The 14850-nt window shown below is 41.5% G+C and overlaps 1 long non-coding RNA gene across 1 annotated transcript; it reads left to right on the top strand.

Moving 5' to 3' along the window:
- The first annotated feature begins 1113 nt into the window (after nucleotides 1-1113).
- Nucleotides 1114-13585, top strand: LOC116552841. The gene is made up of 2 exons (XR_004269528.1): nucleotides 1114-1199; nucleotides 13396-13585. It is a non-coding gene; the product is annotated as an uncharacterized LOC116552841 (long non-coding RNA).
- Nucleotides 13586-14850: the final 1265 nt, after the last annotated feature.

Genomic DNA, 14850 nt, shown 5'->3' with positions numbered 1-14850 from the left:
CAGAGGGTTACTGTCTGGACAGGAATTGAAGAATCATAAATAGTACTGAATTAGAACTGCTAGAGTTAACAAAACAAACAAATGCACACAAATTTTTGTTTGGGTCATACTTATGCTAAAAATTTGTCGTTATCTGACATTCCTATGGAACCGAGTGTGCTGTATTTTATCTGGCAACCCTTTACTGAATGGATAACCCACACTTGGAAGAAACAGTGGCTGGAAGGTGGAGGCCCTCAAAGTCTCAAGAGAGGTCCTCAAGGTTTCTTTTCTAGGGCATCCTCAAGTACTCATAGTAGAAGTACAGAGTCTGTGGTGGCCTGGAGGGCAAAGACGAATGGGTCCTCTTAGCCTGGCCCACCACCGGAGGAATCCGTGTTGAATGGAGACAGAGAGGTGGAAGGAAGCAGCACTGGTGTCCTGCTTCCTCTCCCTACGGGTTCCCTCTGCCTTTCTCCCTCGTCTCTCCTGGAGGACTCTCTCTCCCCTCCACACGCCTCCTCCCCAAGAAACCAACGTAACAGATAACTCTCTTCACTTTAGTTCTCCCGTGCCAGGGTGTAGATGGGAATAAAGCGATGAACCTAACGGGCGAGCTTCCTGTGTATTTGCAGCCCAGCAGTCGAGGGTCCTCCCCAAGCTGCAGGAACTCAGGATTCCCAAACCCCGGAGCTGCAGCACTCCCGACCGACCCTTCTCTGCCGCCCCTCGTATCAGCGGCCGCCAGGAGCTGCTGTGAGGTGCGAGTGGGGCGCGCGGGTCGCCCGGGGCCTGAGTGGGAGGAGAGTCGCGCCCCGCCGCGCCCCGCCTCGCCCCGCCTCACCCCGCCTCCGGGCGCCCGGACGCCGCCGACGCGGCCGCCATTGCAGCGGCTAGTGTTTGTTATTAAACTCCTCACACAGAAAGGGCTTCGAGTAAAAACAACAACTTTCCAGTCCGGGCGGCGAAGGTCCCCGGGCCCTGGAAAGTTCTGGGACGGCCGAGGTCTCCCCGGACACCCCCACCCACACCCCCATCGGACCCTTTCTGGCTTTTTGCTTCCTCTCCTCGACTTCCCTTTTGTGCGGCCCGGGGAAGCTTCCTCAGGCCCCGCCGGCCCCGCCGGCCCCACCTGCCGCCCTGGGAGCTGTTCCTCCGCCGGCAGCAGAAGCGTCCAGCTCGGGTTTTATTTTCTCCCGAGACACCCGAGGAAGCCTCAGGTGGGTTTCCATGTCAACCTTCACCGAAATCCAAACATTTGGCGTTCTCAAAGGCAATTTAACCTCTGCCACCATTTTTTTTTCAAAGCTTAAAAAAAAAAAAAAAAGAGCTTTCAAAGCCCCAGGCTTCTTGGGGTTTCTAGTCCGAGGGTGATAACACATCTTGAAACAGGATATGTATAATTTGTTTGGTTTCACGTTTATCCTCACAAAGCTAAACAGTAATGGCTGAGAGCTATGAAAACACTTAGATAAGGAGCGGGGCTAGAGCGAGATAAAAGGGATAATTGGAAACAGAGGCGCAGCCTCCAAGTTGCACCCTCTTAAATGCTGTCACAGCTGGGCAGGCCGGGGAGCTCGTGGCAGGCCGCGGCATCTCTTAATTCTGGGCACTCCGCAGCCTCTTCTCTTCCAAGGTTTACTTATGCAAGCTTAGCTGCAATTTTCCAGAGATGCTCGGCCTGGTTCCTGGCCACCTTCCCCAGTAAGAGACCTCCTGGGACGGGAGCTGGGGATTGAACATGTGGTGAACACAGGTTTCAAGCTTTGGAACAGGCCACCTGGAAATGGGAGATAACCTGTTGAGATAAGGGATTTACCGAGGTCAGGGCGCACTGTGGGGAGCGGAGAGCAGAAGGGGTGCGGCTCCACGTGTCCAGCCGTGGGATGCAACTGGGAGGTAATATATGAGTCTAGTGAGACCACACGGGGAATACTATGTTCCTCATCGCCTCCCAAGGAAGATGCACATAATGAGCTGGCTGCCGTTCAGAGAAGAGCAATTAGGATGCTTAAGGGGCCAGAAGGGAGTGACTTAGGGGGAGAGATTAAAAGAATTAAGTATGTATACCTTGGCTGAGCTCAAAGCACAGGGAATGTGGAAACTCTATAAGCATCCTCCGAATATAAACATAAGGAGAAGTGGAATTGTTTCTCATGGTCCCTGAGGGATGGAACTGGAAGTAATAGGATAGAAGAAAAGAAAACTTAACTACCTGTTAGAGAAAGCTTCTGAACAGTCCCAGATACCAAAAGTGTCAGAGTGACACCTAATATTTTTTAAAACAAAGTCAACAAAGGGAGACACAACATGGTAGGAGAGACATAAGTTAGATAGTAGGGACTGGTTTCACAGGGATGCTTTGAAGGAAGAAGAAAATAACATAGGTCAGTTTTTTTCTTTCTTGAGACGGAGTCTTGCTCTGTCTCCCAGGCTGGAGTGCAGTGGCATGATCTTGGCTCACTGCAGCCTCCGCCTCCTGGGTTCAAGTGATTCTTCTGCCTCAGCCTCCTGAGTGGCTGGAATTACAGGCGCAGGCCACCACACCTGGCTAATTTTTGTATTTTTAGTAGATGCGGGGTTTCACCATGTTGGCCAGGCTAGTCTCGAGCCTCTGACTTCAGGTATTCCTCCTGCCTTGGCCTCCCTAAGTGCTGGGATTACAGGCGTGAGCCACCACGCCCGGCCCAGTTTCCTTTAGGGAGTATCTGAAACCTTTGAAGGCTCCCTACTGACTAGAGGTTTTTTTTTTGTTTTTTTTTTTTTTTAACCAGGTGTCTTTGCTTGGCATTCAAGGCCCTCTCTTAACTGTCCAAGCTTACCCTCCTAAAATAATCTCTCATCAGTCCACAACATAAGCACATCTTCTGAGTGTTTCTGGTGTAGTTCCTCCTTTGTGCGTGAAATTCCTCTAATCTGAAATTCTTCTCTCCAATCCCAGTGTCCAGCTATTCAAATCTTACCCACTTTTTAGGGTCTACTTATATCCTACTTCCCCTGGCTACCCCAATCCTAATGCTCCTGCTCTCTTCCTCCTCCTAGAACTCATGGTGGTACCTGACATACATTACTTGCATTGTTAGCTGATGTATTCTGATCTGATCTGGTCTTACAGATTGAGCTTCTTAGAGACTGGAGGGCATGTCCTCTCCCTTCCACTTCCCACCAGCTGTTTATTTCTCCCTGCGAGCTCTCATAAGCATTTTGGACCAGAAATCACATAATTATAGGATTATTTCTTGGTTTCTTCCTCTCTCTTGCTGCTTCATAGTTTTCTCTGTTCCTCCTTTAGATGTTGGTGCCCCCAGAGTTCCTCCTCTTTTCTCACTCTCCATTATTCCTGGAAGATCACATCCAATCCTGGGCTGCAGTGACCCTGCCAGTGCTGATGATTCCCAAATCTCTGTCCAGCTTGGCTGTTACTTCTGAGCATCAGGCCCTTGTTGGGCATCTCAAATTGGCCAACCATGTGCTCTTCAGCACTCCCAGGGTACAAATCTGAACTCATTTTCTCTTTCAAACCGTTTCTTTCTACTCTTGTGTTTCCTGTCTCAGAGAATGCCTCCTACATGCTCCCATTTGCCCGAGATAGAAAACTAAGCTCATCCCTGTCCTTCGCCCACAATCAATCACCAAATTCGGACTACCTGAATATCTGAAGTGCTTTGGTGTCAGTTCTACCACCTGAATATCTGAAGTGCTTTTGTGTCTGCCTGGGACTGTCAGCATCTTCCTACCACCTTCCTGGTAACAGACCTTACCTCCTTGACCATTGGGGTAAGCATGTCCCTTACACAATGCTCTTACCTTTTTAAGGCGAAAAGTACTTTGGCCAAAGAATAGAGTCCAGACATTAGCAGATGATCTGAGCCCAGCCTTTTCCTGGGACCTTATATTCTGAATCTTATAATCCCAGCTTTTCCTGGGACCTTATATTCTGAATCTATTCTGAATCAGACAGAAAAGATCTCCTTCTTTAGTCAGAAGCTGTAGAGATGTGATTTCAGAGCCACCAACCGGCCATGTACCCTACCAGGCCTGAAAGATGGACAGCTAACTTTCCAAGATGAGCAGAGATGAGAGCAAAAGTAGAAGAGGGATCCTGGCAGCACTCCATTTCCCCATCCATCCCTTATGGGCCAACAGCTCCCTGGCCTTTCTGTGATTCCGTTACTGAAGCGAAGAAGTTCCTCACTTTTAATTGAGCTTTTTGAGGTGGTTTCTGTCTCCTTGAAACAATTCTGATTCATAAATCTGCTACTTTATTTGTTCCCTCTGCACGGGCTGCCGTTAGTCTCATCCAGGCCACTGAAAACCTAACTGATTTCTGCAAACAACGTCACTCCCTTCTATGTCATTCTCCAGTGTGGCACCATGACCTTTCTAGAACTCAGTTTTGTTAAGATACTCCCAACCCAAATACCCAGATTTCTTTCCAAGGCTTATGAGGCCCCTCAGAGCCTCATTCCTGCTTGCTGCTTTTTCCTATCTCTTGCATTCTCTGCTCTAGTATTCCTGAATGTCCTTCAGATCCTCAGTGGGCAGTCCTCTCTCTTTTTTCTAGGCGTTTGTACATAGTGTTCATTCTGTAGTTTCTCTTCTTCAGCTAATTGTGACTTGCCCTGAAAGTCAAAGTGGAAATGTTACATTGTCAGAGAGGCTTCCTGTGATCCTAATCTGGGTTAGCTATTCTGTATTTCATTGATTATAACACTGTTTTTCACACATCTTAATGTATCTACTCATGAAATACCTTACTTATCACCACTAATCTATAAAATCCTAAGAGCAAGTCCATGTAATAGCATCATAGAACTTAGTACCTTGCTGGACATAATGAATTAATGATACCAGCTACCACCTGTTCTCAAATGTGTATCTCCCCATTGGGCTCCAAATAGATACAGGTGGCCTTCTGTATCTTTGGGGGATTGGTTCCAGGACCTCCTATGGATATCAAATGTGTGAAAACTCAAGTTCCTAATATAAAATAGTATACCATTTGAATATAACCCATGTACATCCTCCCACATATTTTGAATCATCTCTAGATTACTTATAATACCTAATCCAATCTAAATGCTGTGTAAATTGTTGTTATAGTATATTGTTTAAAGAATAATGACAAGGAAAAAAGTCTATACATGTTTAGTACAGATGCAATTTTTTTTCAAGTATTTTCAATCTGTGGTTGGGGAATCCAGGGATGTAGAAACGTATGGATACAGAGACCTGACTATATTTCTAACTGTATCCCAAACCACTTCTTTTCATGTGGTCCTTCTCCTCCAAGGAGCACAATCTAGAAGCCTAGAGTCACTTTTTTGTTTGTGTTTGTTTTTTGAGATAGAGTCTCATTCTATTGCCCAGGCTGGAGTTCGGTGGGACATCTCAGCTCACTGCAACCTCTGCCTCCTGGGGTCAAGTGATTCTCCTGCCTCAGCTTCCTGAGTAGCTGGGATTACAGTCGTGTGCCACCATGCCCAGCTAATTTTTGTATTTTTAGTAGAGATGGGGTTTCCCCATGTTGGACAGGCTGACCTTGAATGACCTGCCTGCCTCAGGCTCCCAAAGTGCTAGGGTTAGAGGCGTGAGCCACCATGTCCAGCCCTCAAGTCACTTTTTGATGCCTCCTTTCTCTCCTCCAATATCCATTCAATCAACAGCTTTGTCAATTATCACTTCTAGTCTTCATCTCTGCCAATTCTCCCAAATGGTTACCTTGATGAACTGCTTCTCACTTCAATCCAGTCTCCCAATTCAGCCAGAGTTATCTTTCTAAAAATGCAAAGCTGATTGCATCCCTCTTCTTGAAGTTCTTAAGTGATATACTCAAAAAAGAGTAGTGATCTGGCCCCAACTCACATTTTCCAGTTCACCTTCTGCCCCTTCTAGACATGTGCTACCCAAGTTACCTCAATACAGTGTTCCTGATACCATATCGTGTCATTATCCTCCATAATTTTGTCTCTTTGCATATGTAATTCCTTTTGCATAGAATGTTCTTTTTTCCTTGTCAAGCTGGCCAGCTTAAGACACTTGAGATCTAGGATGTTTGCCATAACTCCCTTCAGCAGGTTTAAGGTAGTTTTCTCTTTCCCATACTGGCCAGTCTTTAGAAATTATGATAGACATTAGTTCCTCTGAGGCTAATTATTAGTCTATGTGGCTCGGCATCTCAATAAAGAAATTAGGAATTGGGCTGAAGAGAAGTTAAGTGACTTCCTGAAGTCTTCATGGTTAATTCCTTTCCTGTGTCAGGATTCAAACCTAGGTCTCATGGCTCCAAGGTCTGTGCTCCAGTGTAGCACACCATTCTGTCCAGTTTGTGCTGCTATAACAGAATGAGACTGGGTAATTTATGAGAAACAAATTTTTTGGCTCACAGATCTGCAAGCTAGGAACTCTTAATATCAAGGCCCTGGCAGGTTTGGTGTCTCTGCTTCTAAGATGGTGCCGTGAACGCTGCAGTCTCTGGAGGGAAGGAACAGTGTTCCTCACATGACAGAAGAGATAAAAGAGAGCCCACTCCAGAAAGCTCTCTTATTAAGACATTAAACCCACTTAAGAAGGTGGAACCCTCATGGTCTAATCACCTCCTAAAGGTCCCATTTCTTTTTTTTTTTCTTTTTCTTTTTTGAGATGGAGTTTTGCTCTTGTTGCTCAGGCTGTAGTACAATGTTGTGATCTCAGCTCACCACAACCTCTGCCTCCCAGGTTCGAGCAATTCTCTTGCCTCAGCCTCCTGAGTAGTGGGGATTACAGGCATGTGTCACCATGCCCGGCCAATTTTGTATTTTTTGTAGAGATGGGGTTTCTTCATGTTGGTTAGGCTGGTCTCAAGTTCCTGACCTCAGGTAATCTGACAGCCTTAGCCTCCCAAAGTCCTGGGATTAACAGGCGTGAGCCACCTCACCCAACCTAATAATATATTTTTTTTTCCCAATTTACCTTCATTCTGGGACACACTCTTAATGAATAGAAGGTCAGGTGGAATCACCCACTGTTTTGTAATTTTAAGTATGTTTATTTGTCTAGCCTTTTTTTGGTTGCCTATATTGAAAATAATACAATTAAGTAAAATCAGATTGTTTCAAAAAGTTTGGAATACACAGTTTCTATACCTGTGTAAGTCACCCCGATTTGATTTGCAGCAAAATCTTCCTTTAACTTTGTAAGGTCAATTTTATAATTTGTAACTACATCATTGAGGATAAAAATATCATTCTTATCTTTTAATTTCCTTTCTGAATCTGGATTTTAGTTTAGTTTTTTTTTTTCTTCCAAAAAATTCACCATTTTAACCTTCAAAAGAGTGCAACTCAGTGGCTTTTAGTACACTCCCAAGATTGTGTAACTATCATTATGATCTAATTCTGGAATTTTCATCATCCCCAAAAGAAACTCTGTACCCATTAATTAGTCACTAGTCACTTCCCATTCTACCTTCCTTCCAGCCTGGCAACCACTAATCTGCTTTCTGTCTCTATTGCTTTGCCTATTCTGAACATTTCATATGAATGGAATCATACAGTATGTGGCTCTTGTGTCTGGCTTCTTTCACTTCATATTTTCAAGGTTCATCCATACTTTATTCTTTTTTATGGCTGAACAATATTCCATTGTATGGATATACTACATTTAAGGTATTCATTTATTTGTTGATGAACACTAAGGTAGTTTCTGCTTTGTGGCTATAATGAGTAATGCTGTTATAAACAAGCATGCACAAGTATTTGTTTGAACACCTGTTTTTAATTCTCTTAGGTATGTACCTAGGAGTGGAATTGCTGGGTCATATAATTCCATGTTTAACTTTTTGAGGAACTGCCAAACTATTTTCCATAGCAGCTATGCCATTTTACATTCCCAACAGTAATGTATGAAGATTCCAATTTTTCCACATCTTTGTCAACATTCAATTTCCATTTTATTATCACCATCTTAGTAAAAGTGTGAAGTGGTGTCTCATTTTGTGTGTGTGTATATGTGTGTGATTTCCCTAATGACTAAAGATGTTGAACATCTTTTCATGTGCTTAGTGATCATTCATATATTTTCTTTGGAGAAATATCTATTAAGTCCTTGCCAGTTCTTTAATTGGGTTACTCATCTTTTTGTTGTTGAGTTGTGTTAATATATTTTAATACTAGACTCTTATCAGATGTGTAATTGCAAATATTTTCTCCAAATCTGTGGAGTGTCTTTTTACTTTCTTGATAGGCTCCTTTGTTGTATGAAAGACTTTCATTTTTATAAAGTCCAATTTACCTATTTTTCCTATTTTTGGTATCATATCTAAAAATCCATTGCTAAATCCAAGATTGTGAAGATTTCCCATATGTTTTATTCTAAGAGTTTTAGTCTTTATATTAAAGTCCTTAGTCTATTTGAGTTAATTTTTGTATATAGTGTGAGGTGAGGATCCAAATTCATCTATTCTTACATCTCATTGGTTAAATTTATTCAGTTGTATCACCACCATTTGTTGAGTAGACTATTCTTTCCCTCATTGAATGATCTTGTCACCTTTGTCAAAGACCAATTGCCCATAGATATGTAGGTTTAATTCTGGCCTCCCATGTCTACCCCATTGATCTTGATATCTATGCTGATGCCAGTAGCACACTCTTTTAATTACTGTAACTTTGTAGTAGTGAAAATTGAAATTGGAAAGTGTAACTCCTTCATATTTTTTCTTCTTTTTCAAAATTGTTTCAACTGTTTGGGTTTCCTTGCAATTTCATAAATTTTAGGATCAGCTTGTATGTTTCTGCAAAAAAAGCAGTGGGAATTTTGATAGAATTACAGTGAATCTGTAGATCTATTTGCAGAATATTGCCATCTTAACAAAATTAAGTCTTCCATTAACATGGGCTGCCTTTCCAGTTACTTGTGTCTTCTTTAAATTCTTTCAACAATGTTTTGTAATTTTCAGTGTACAAGTCTTACATCTCCTTGGTTAGTTTATCCATAAATATTTATACTTTTTAATAATATTGTAGAAGGAATTATTTTCCTAATTTTATTTTTTAAATTTTCATTGCTACTGTATAGAAATGCAACTGATTGTTGTATGTTTTCTTTAGAATTTTCTCTATATTAGATTCTGTCATCTGTGAATAGAAATAGTTTTACTACCTCCTTTCCAAGTTGCAGTACAATGTTTAATAGAAGTGACTAAAATGGACATTCTTGTCTTTTTCCTAATCTTAGAGGAAAGCTTTTGGTCTTTTGCCGTTAAGTATGATGTTAGCTGTGGGTTTTCTCCATATGTGGCTTTTATCTTGTTAAGGAAGTTTTCCTTTATTCCTAGTTTTTAAACTGTTTTTGTCATAAAAAAGTGCTACATTTTGTCAAATGCTTTTCCTATCTCAAGGTAATCATGTCAGTTTTCCTGCCATTAATATGGCATATTACATTGGTTGCTTTTTATATGTTGAAATACTTCTGCATCCTGGGATAATTAGAAATCAATGTTGATGGACATAAAATATACAGAGATGTAATTTGTGATCATAACAGCATAAGCAAGGTGAGAGAGGAGTGAAACTCTATAGGAGCAAAGTTTTTGTGTGCTGTTGATATTAATTCAAACTAGATTTTTATAAAGATGTTAATTGTAATCCTTAGAGCAACCACAAAGAAAATATTTAAGAAACATATAGTAAAATAAATGAGAAATAAAATGGCACACTAGAAAAAAATCTCACACAAAGAAGACAGTAGTAGAGGAATTGAGAAACAAAACAAAGTTATAAGACACATAGAAAACAAACAAAAATAGCAGAAGTAAGTCTTTATAATTAATACATTAGATGTAGATAGATTAAACTCTCCAATTAAAATGCAGACATTGGTAGAATGGGTGCTGTCTTTTAAATGATATAGAAAAAAAGTTATGAGCCAAAAATAATTTAAAACTGAGTCTTTACCTATGTAGTTACTTTCACTGGTGTTTTTGATGTCTTTGTGTGGAATTGAGTTGCTTTCTGGTGTCTTTTCATTTCAGCCTCAAGGATTTCTTGTAGGGCAGGTCTACCAGTGATAAACTATCACAATTTTTGTTTATTTGGGAAAGTCTTAATTTCTCCCTTATTTGTGAAGGATAGTTTTGCCCACTATAGAATTCTTATTCACAGTTTGTTTTATTCTTTCTTTTTTATTTTGATACTTGAAGTATGTTGTGCCACTACCCTTTAGCTTCACTGATTTCTGATGAGAAAGCTGTTTTTCTTATTGAGAATCCCTTGTCCATGATAAGTCACTTCTCTCACACGGCTTTCAGGGTTCTCTTATCAAGTTTGGGAAGTTTTCAGGCATTGTGTCTTCAAATCAATATTTTCAATATAGTCAATGAGCTAAAGAAAGCCATGTACACAGAACTAAAGGAAAATATGAGAATGGTATCTCACCAAATAGAGAATATCAATAGATAGATTTTTAATTATAGAAAAAAAGAAACAAATTATAGTGTTGGAATGTATAATAACCAAAATTTAAAAAAATGATTAGAGGGGTTCAGCAGCAGAATTTAGCAGGCAAGAGAAAAACAGTGAACTTGAAGACAGGTCATTTGAGATGACCCAACCCAAGAAGCAGTAGAAAGGAAAGAATGAAAGAAAAAAATGACCAGAGCCTGGGACTTGTGGACACTGTCAAGCATACCAATGTCTACAGAATAGGAGTTCCACAAAGAGAGAGAAGGAAAAAAAGGAAAAGAGCAAATATTTGAAGAATCGATGAAGCAAGGAGTTGATGGCAAACAATAGGCAAATCAAAACAGTTGAGAGGAAAGGCTGGGAGTAGATGCTTTGAGGAGCAAGAGCTTTGCAAAGCTCCCACATATTCCTAGATATCCAGAATTGCCAGGGCTTGGAGATTGCTCAGAAAAGACCAGAGAAACTCGTAAGCTCTCACCTCTGATTTACCTTCAGGTTTGGTTGCAAACAGGAAACGAAGGCTAAGACAGTGTTGCAAACTGCCTGGCTGAGTATTGAAGGCATGCCCCAATATATGCACAGAGCCTATTTACAAAGACTGGGAATTTTGTTTTTGGTTTGGTTCCAGTTATTTCAGGGAGTATCTGTTGAATAACTGGATGACCACTAAGCTAAAGGAACAAAGATTTCTATGGCCACACACAAACAGACTTTACAAAATTTGTTCAAAAAATGACAGCGACAACAAATCTCAGAGAGGAGAGAGAATCTGACTTCTGGAGTTGCAACATTATATAATCTCTAAGATGTCCAATTTTCAACCAAAAATTATGAGTCAGGAAAAGAAACAAGAAATTATGGCCCATTCACCGGGGAAAAAAAATAATAGGAACTATTCCCAAGAAAGTCCAAGCATTGGACTTATTAGACAAAGAGTTGCTCCAGGTGGCAGTGGTTTATACATTTGCCTGTCAGTATTTTCAGTAAGTGTTCCCTATGTAGCCACCTCAGTCCTGGGAGAGTTTCAAGTTGGGTGATACAACAGTAAGTCCTTTGAACTGGTCCTTCAGGGAAACCTGAGAGAGGTCAAAACAAGCACAAATCTTTGAGAATAAGATCTATTCTGTTCCCTTCAGCATTAGGAACCTATACCAGAAATATGGGCTGTTGTCTTCAATTTTGCCAACAAGCTGAGGGATGGTGTCAAGGTTAAGATAAAATGCCACAAAGCTCTCTTATCAAGATTCAGGGCAGGGCAGGGCGTGGTGGCTCACGCCTGTAATCCCAGCACTTTGGGAGGCCAGAGCGGGTAGATCACTTGAGATCAGGAGTTCGTGTACAGCCTGGCCATTGGAGAAACCCCATCTCTACTAAAAATACAAAATTAGCTTGGTGTAGAGGCACATGCCTGTAATCCTGGCTACTTGGGAGGCTGATGCAGGAGAATAGCTGGAACGCAGGAGGTGGAGATTGCAGTAAACCGAGATCATGCCATTGCCCTCCAGCCTGGATAACAGAGCGAGACTCCATCTCAAAAAACAAAAAAGAAAAAAAGATTCAGCTGGATTTTTTTTAGCATTCAACTGGTTTTGCTGTAAACTTTTGATTCATTTCCAGAGTTCCAATAAAATTGATTCTGGAAGTTTTACTAGTTTATTTGCTGCTTTTAGGGAGGAACAAAACTTTGGCTTTCTCTACTCCACCATTTTCACTGATGTCACTCTCTTATGTTGTCTTTTGATAGCTGAATTCATGGGAATTACATTCAGAATGATGTGACTGCAACAAATTAAGTGCATTTCAAAGGGGAGAAGGAAAGAGTTTAACAAATTCTTTTTGGGAGTATCTAAAGGGTGGTTAATAATGGCTTAATTGTTGACAATTTACTGTAGGGGAGTAAGGTAATGGCTAGCTACATAACGGGTGACCCTAGAACGTTTACAAGGAAAAGTTCTGTGGAATTGCATGAAGAAGGGTGAGTGAGCTAAGGACTGTTTGCTTTTATTGAGGAAACTGCTCCAGGGACCTTACATTTAAGGACTCTGATTCCTACTTAGGATAGTCCCTGAGTGTGTTCACTACAGATGCAGGACGGTCTGTCTGCTGAGGTGAGGCCAAGAGGCATGGGCCTGTTCTCTGGCACACTAGAGTGGAGGATGATTTTCTTGGCAGAATGGAAGAAATATAGAAAGTCAAAAAAAAAAAAAAAAAAAAAGAAAAGATATGAAAAAGACATATAAGAAACAATCAATATAAAGGAACAAATTAAATAATATGATATGGTAGAAAACCATAAGGAAAAGAAATTGTGCCTTCATAGTTACTAGTGGCTATTCAACTAAAAATAACCTTTGTTTTAGTTTGATTTTGAAGCCTAGAACACTAAAGCTTCCCAGAGATCATCATCACATCACAAAGTTCCTGGCATTTGTTTGGGAAGAACACAGGGGTTATATTGGCTGATGACATCCACTCTAAAGGTTATGGAAGCAATCTTAGCTGTAAGCTCTGGAACTTTTACTTGAGCCTGTTCATGTCTGCAGATTCACATGTATAGAACTAGATAGAGTGAGAAAAACTCTGAAATGTATTTCTAATGACAGACATGGTGTGTAGAAGACGGAATGGTTTAGGAATCAATTTAAAAAAATATTTCCTGGTATTCTATGAGTCTGACTTTGAAAAGTAAGCAAACAGCTTTGCCAGTGATGGCAAGAAGTTGTTGAGTTTCCTGGCTGTGAGCCAGAAATCAAGGGACAGAATATGCCATAAAAGTCCTGCAAGAATGTATTTGACAGAAGACTCACCAAACAAATCAAAAGGGTTATGAATTGAATTTCAAGAGCAAATCATTTTAATAAAAGCTAATTTTTATTAAGCTCCATGTACACTGATCTCAACATTTTACATGTATTCACTCATTTAATTTTTACAATTTTATAATGTAGGTTCTGTTGTTATCCTCATTTTATAGATGAGAAACTGAAGCACAGAAAGGTAAAGTACTTGCTCAAGAAAACAAAGCTCTTGAATTGAGATTCAGGATCCAAAATGTCCAAATAGGAACAGCTCTGGAGTGCAGTTCCCAGTGAGAACACAGAGGGTAAGTGATCACCATATTTCGAAATGAGTTTTCACTGCCCACAGCCCAGGAGATTCCTGGGTGGAAAAGCGCCGTGAGTCTCCAGTATGGCTGTTTTAGCTGGCGCAGCGGGTCTCTGCACAAAAACTCACACAAATCTAGGAACCGTTTCAACTGGCGCCTGGAATGCCTGGGAGACAGTCACCCATTCACCTGAAAAAAAGTGGGCTGAAACAGGGAGCCAGATGATCTGGCTCAACGGGTCCTACCCCCACAAAGAACAGCAATCTGAAATGCTCTGGATTGAGTTTCATAGCAAGCACAGCTGGACTCAGGATGATCCAGCTCTGTGGGGGGAAGGGCGTCCACCATTACTGAGGCAGTCCACCACCACCACCAAGGCAGTCTGCCATTACAAGGCAGTCCACCATTTCCAAGGCAGTCCACCATTACCAAGGCAGTCCACCATTACCGAGGCAGTCTGCCATTACAGAGGCAGTATGCCATTACCGATACAGTCCACCATTACTGAGGCAGACTGCCATTACTGAGGTAGTTATAACTATACTTCTATAAACAAAACCACAAGGAAGTTTACACAGCAGCTAGGCAGAGCCAATGGCAGCTCAGCAATGCCTCTGTTGGCAGACTGTGACTAGGCTACCTCCTCACTGGGCAGGGCATCTCTGAAAAAAGGCAGCAGCACATCAGGAACTGATAAATAAAGCCCCACCTTCCCAGGACAGAGCACCTGGGAAAAAAAGACGGTTATGAATTCCGCTGCAGAAGACTTAAACCTACCTGCCCAGTAGCTCTGAATGGAACAGTGGAACTCACAGCTCAGCACTTGAGCTCCTATAAGGGACAGACTGTCTCCTCAAGCAGCTCCCTGACCTCCGTATATCCAAAGAGACCTCATAAAGGAGAGGTCAGGCTGACATCTGGTGGGTATCCTTCTGTGACAAAGATAACAGAAGAAGAAACAGGCAGCAACTCTTACAGTTCTGCATCCACTGCATGTCCACAGGCAAGCAGGGTCTGAAGCGGACCTATAGCAGAGGGGCCTGTTAGAAGGAAAACTAAAAAACAGAAAGAAATAAATTCATCATCAGCAAAAAGGACATTCACTCAGAGACCCAACCTGAAAGTCACCAACTACAAAGACCACAGGTAGATAAATCCACAAAGATGGGAAGAAACCAGCACAAAAGGATGAAAACACCCAAAACCAGAATGTCTCTCCTCCTCCAAGAGATCACAACTCCTCACCAGCAAGGGAACAAGGCTAGCTGGAGAATGAGTCTGATGAATTGACAGAAACAGGCTTCAGAAAGTGGGTAATAACAA

The sequence above is a fragment of the Sapajus apella genome, unplaced genomic scaffold (genome assembly GCF_009761245.1).
Source record: "Sapajus apella isolate SASKATOON/1434 unplaced genomic scaffold, GSC_monkey_1.0 scaffold1, whole genome shotgun sequence".
NCBI lineage: Eukaryota > Metazoa > Chordata > Mammalia > Primates > Cebidae > Sapajus > Sapajus apella.
The sequence above is the reverse complement of the archived record's forward strand: the minus strand, read 5'-3'. Positions and strand labels throughout refer to the sequence as shown.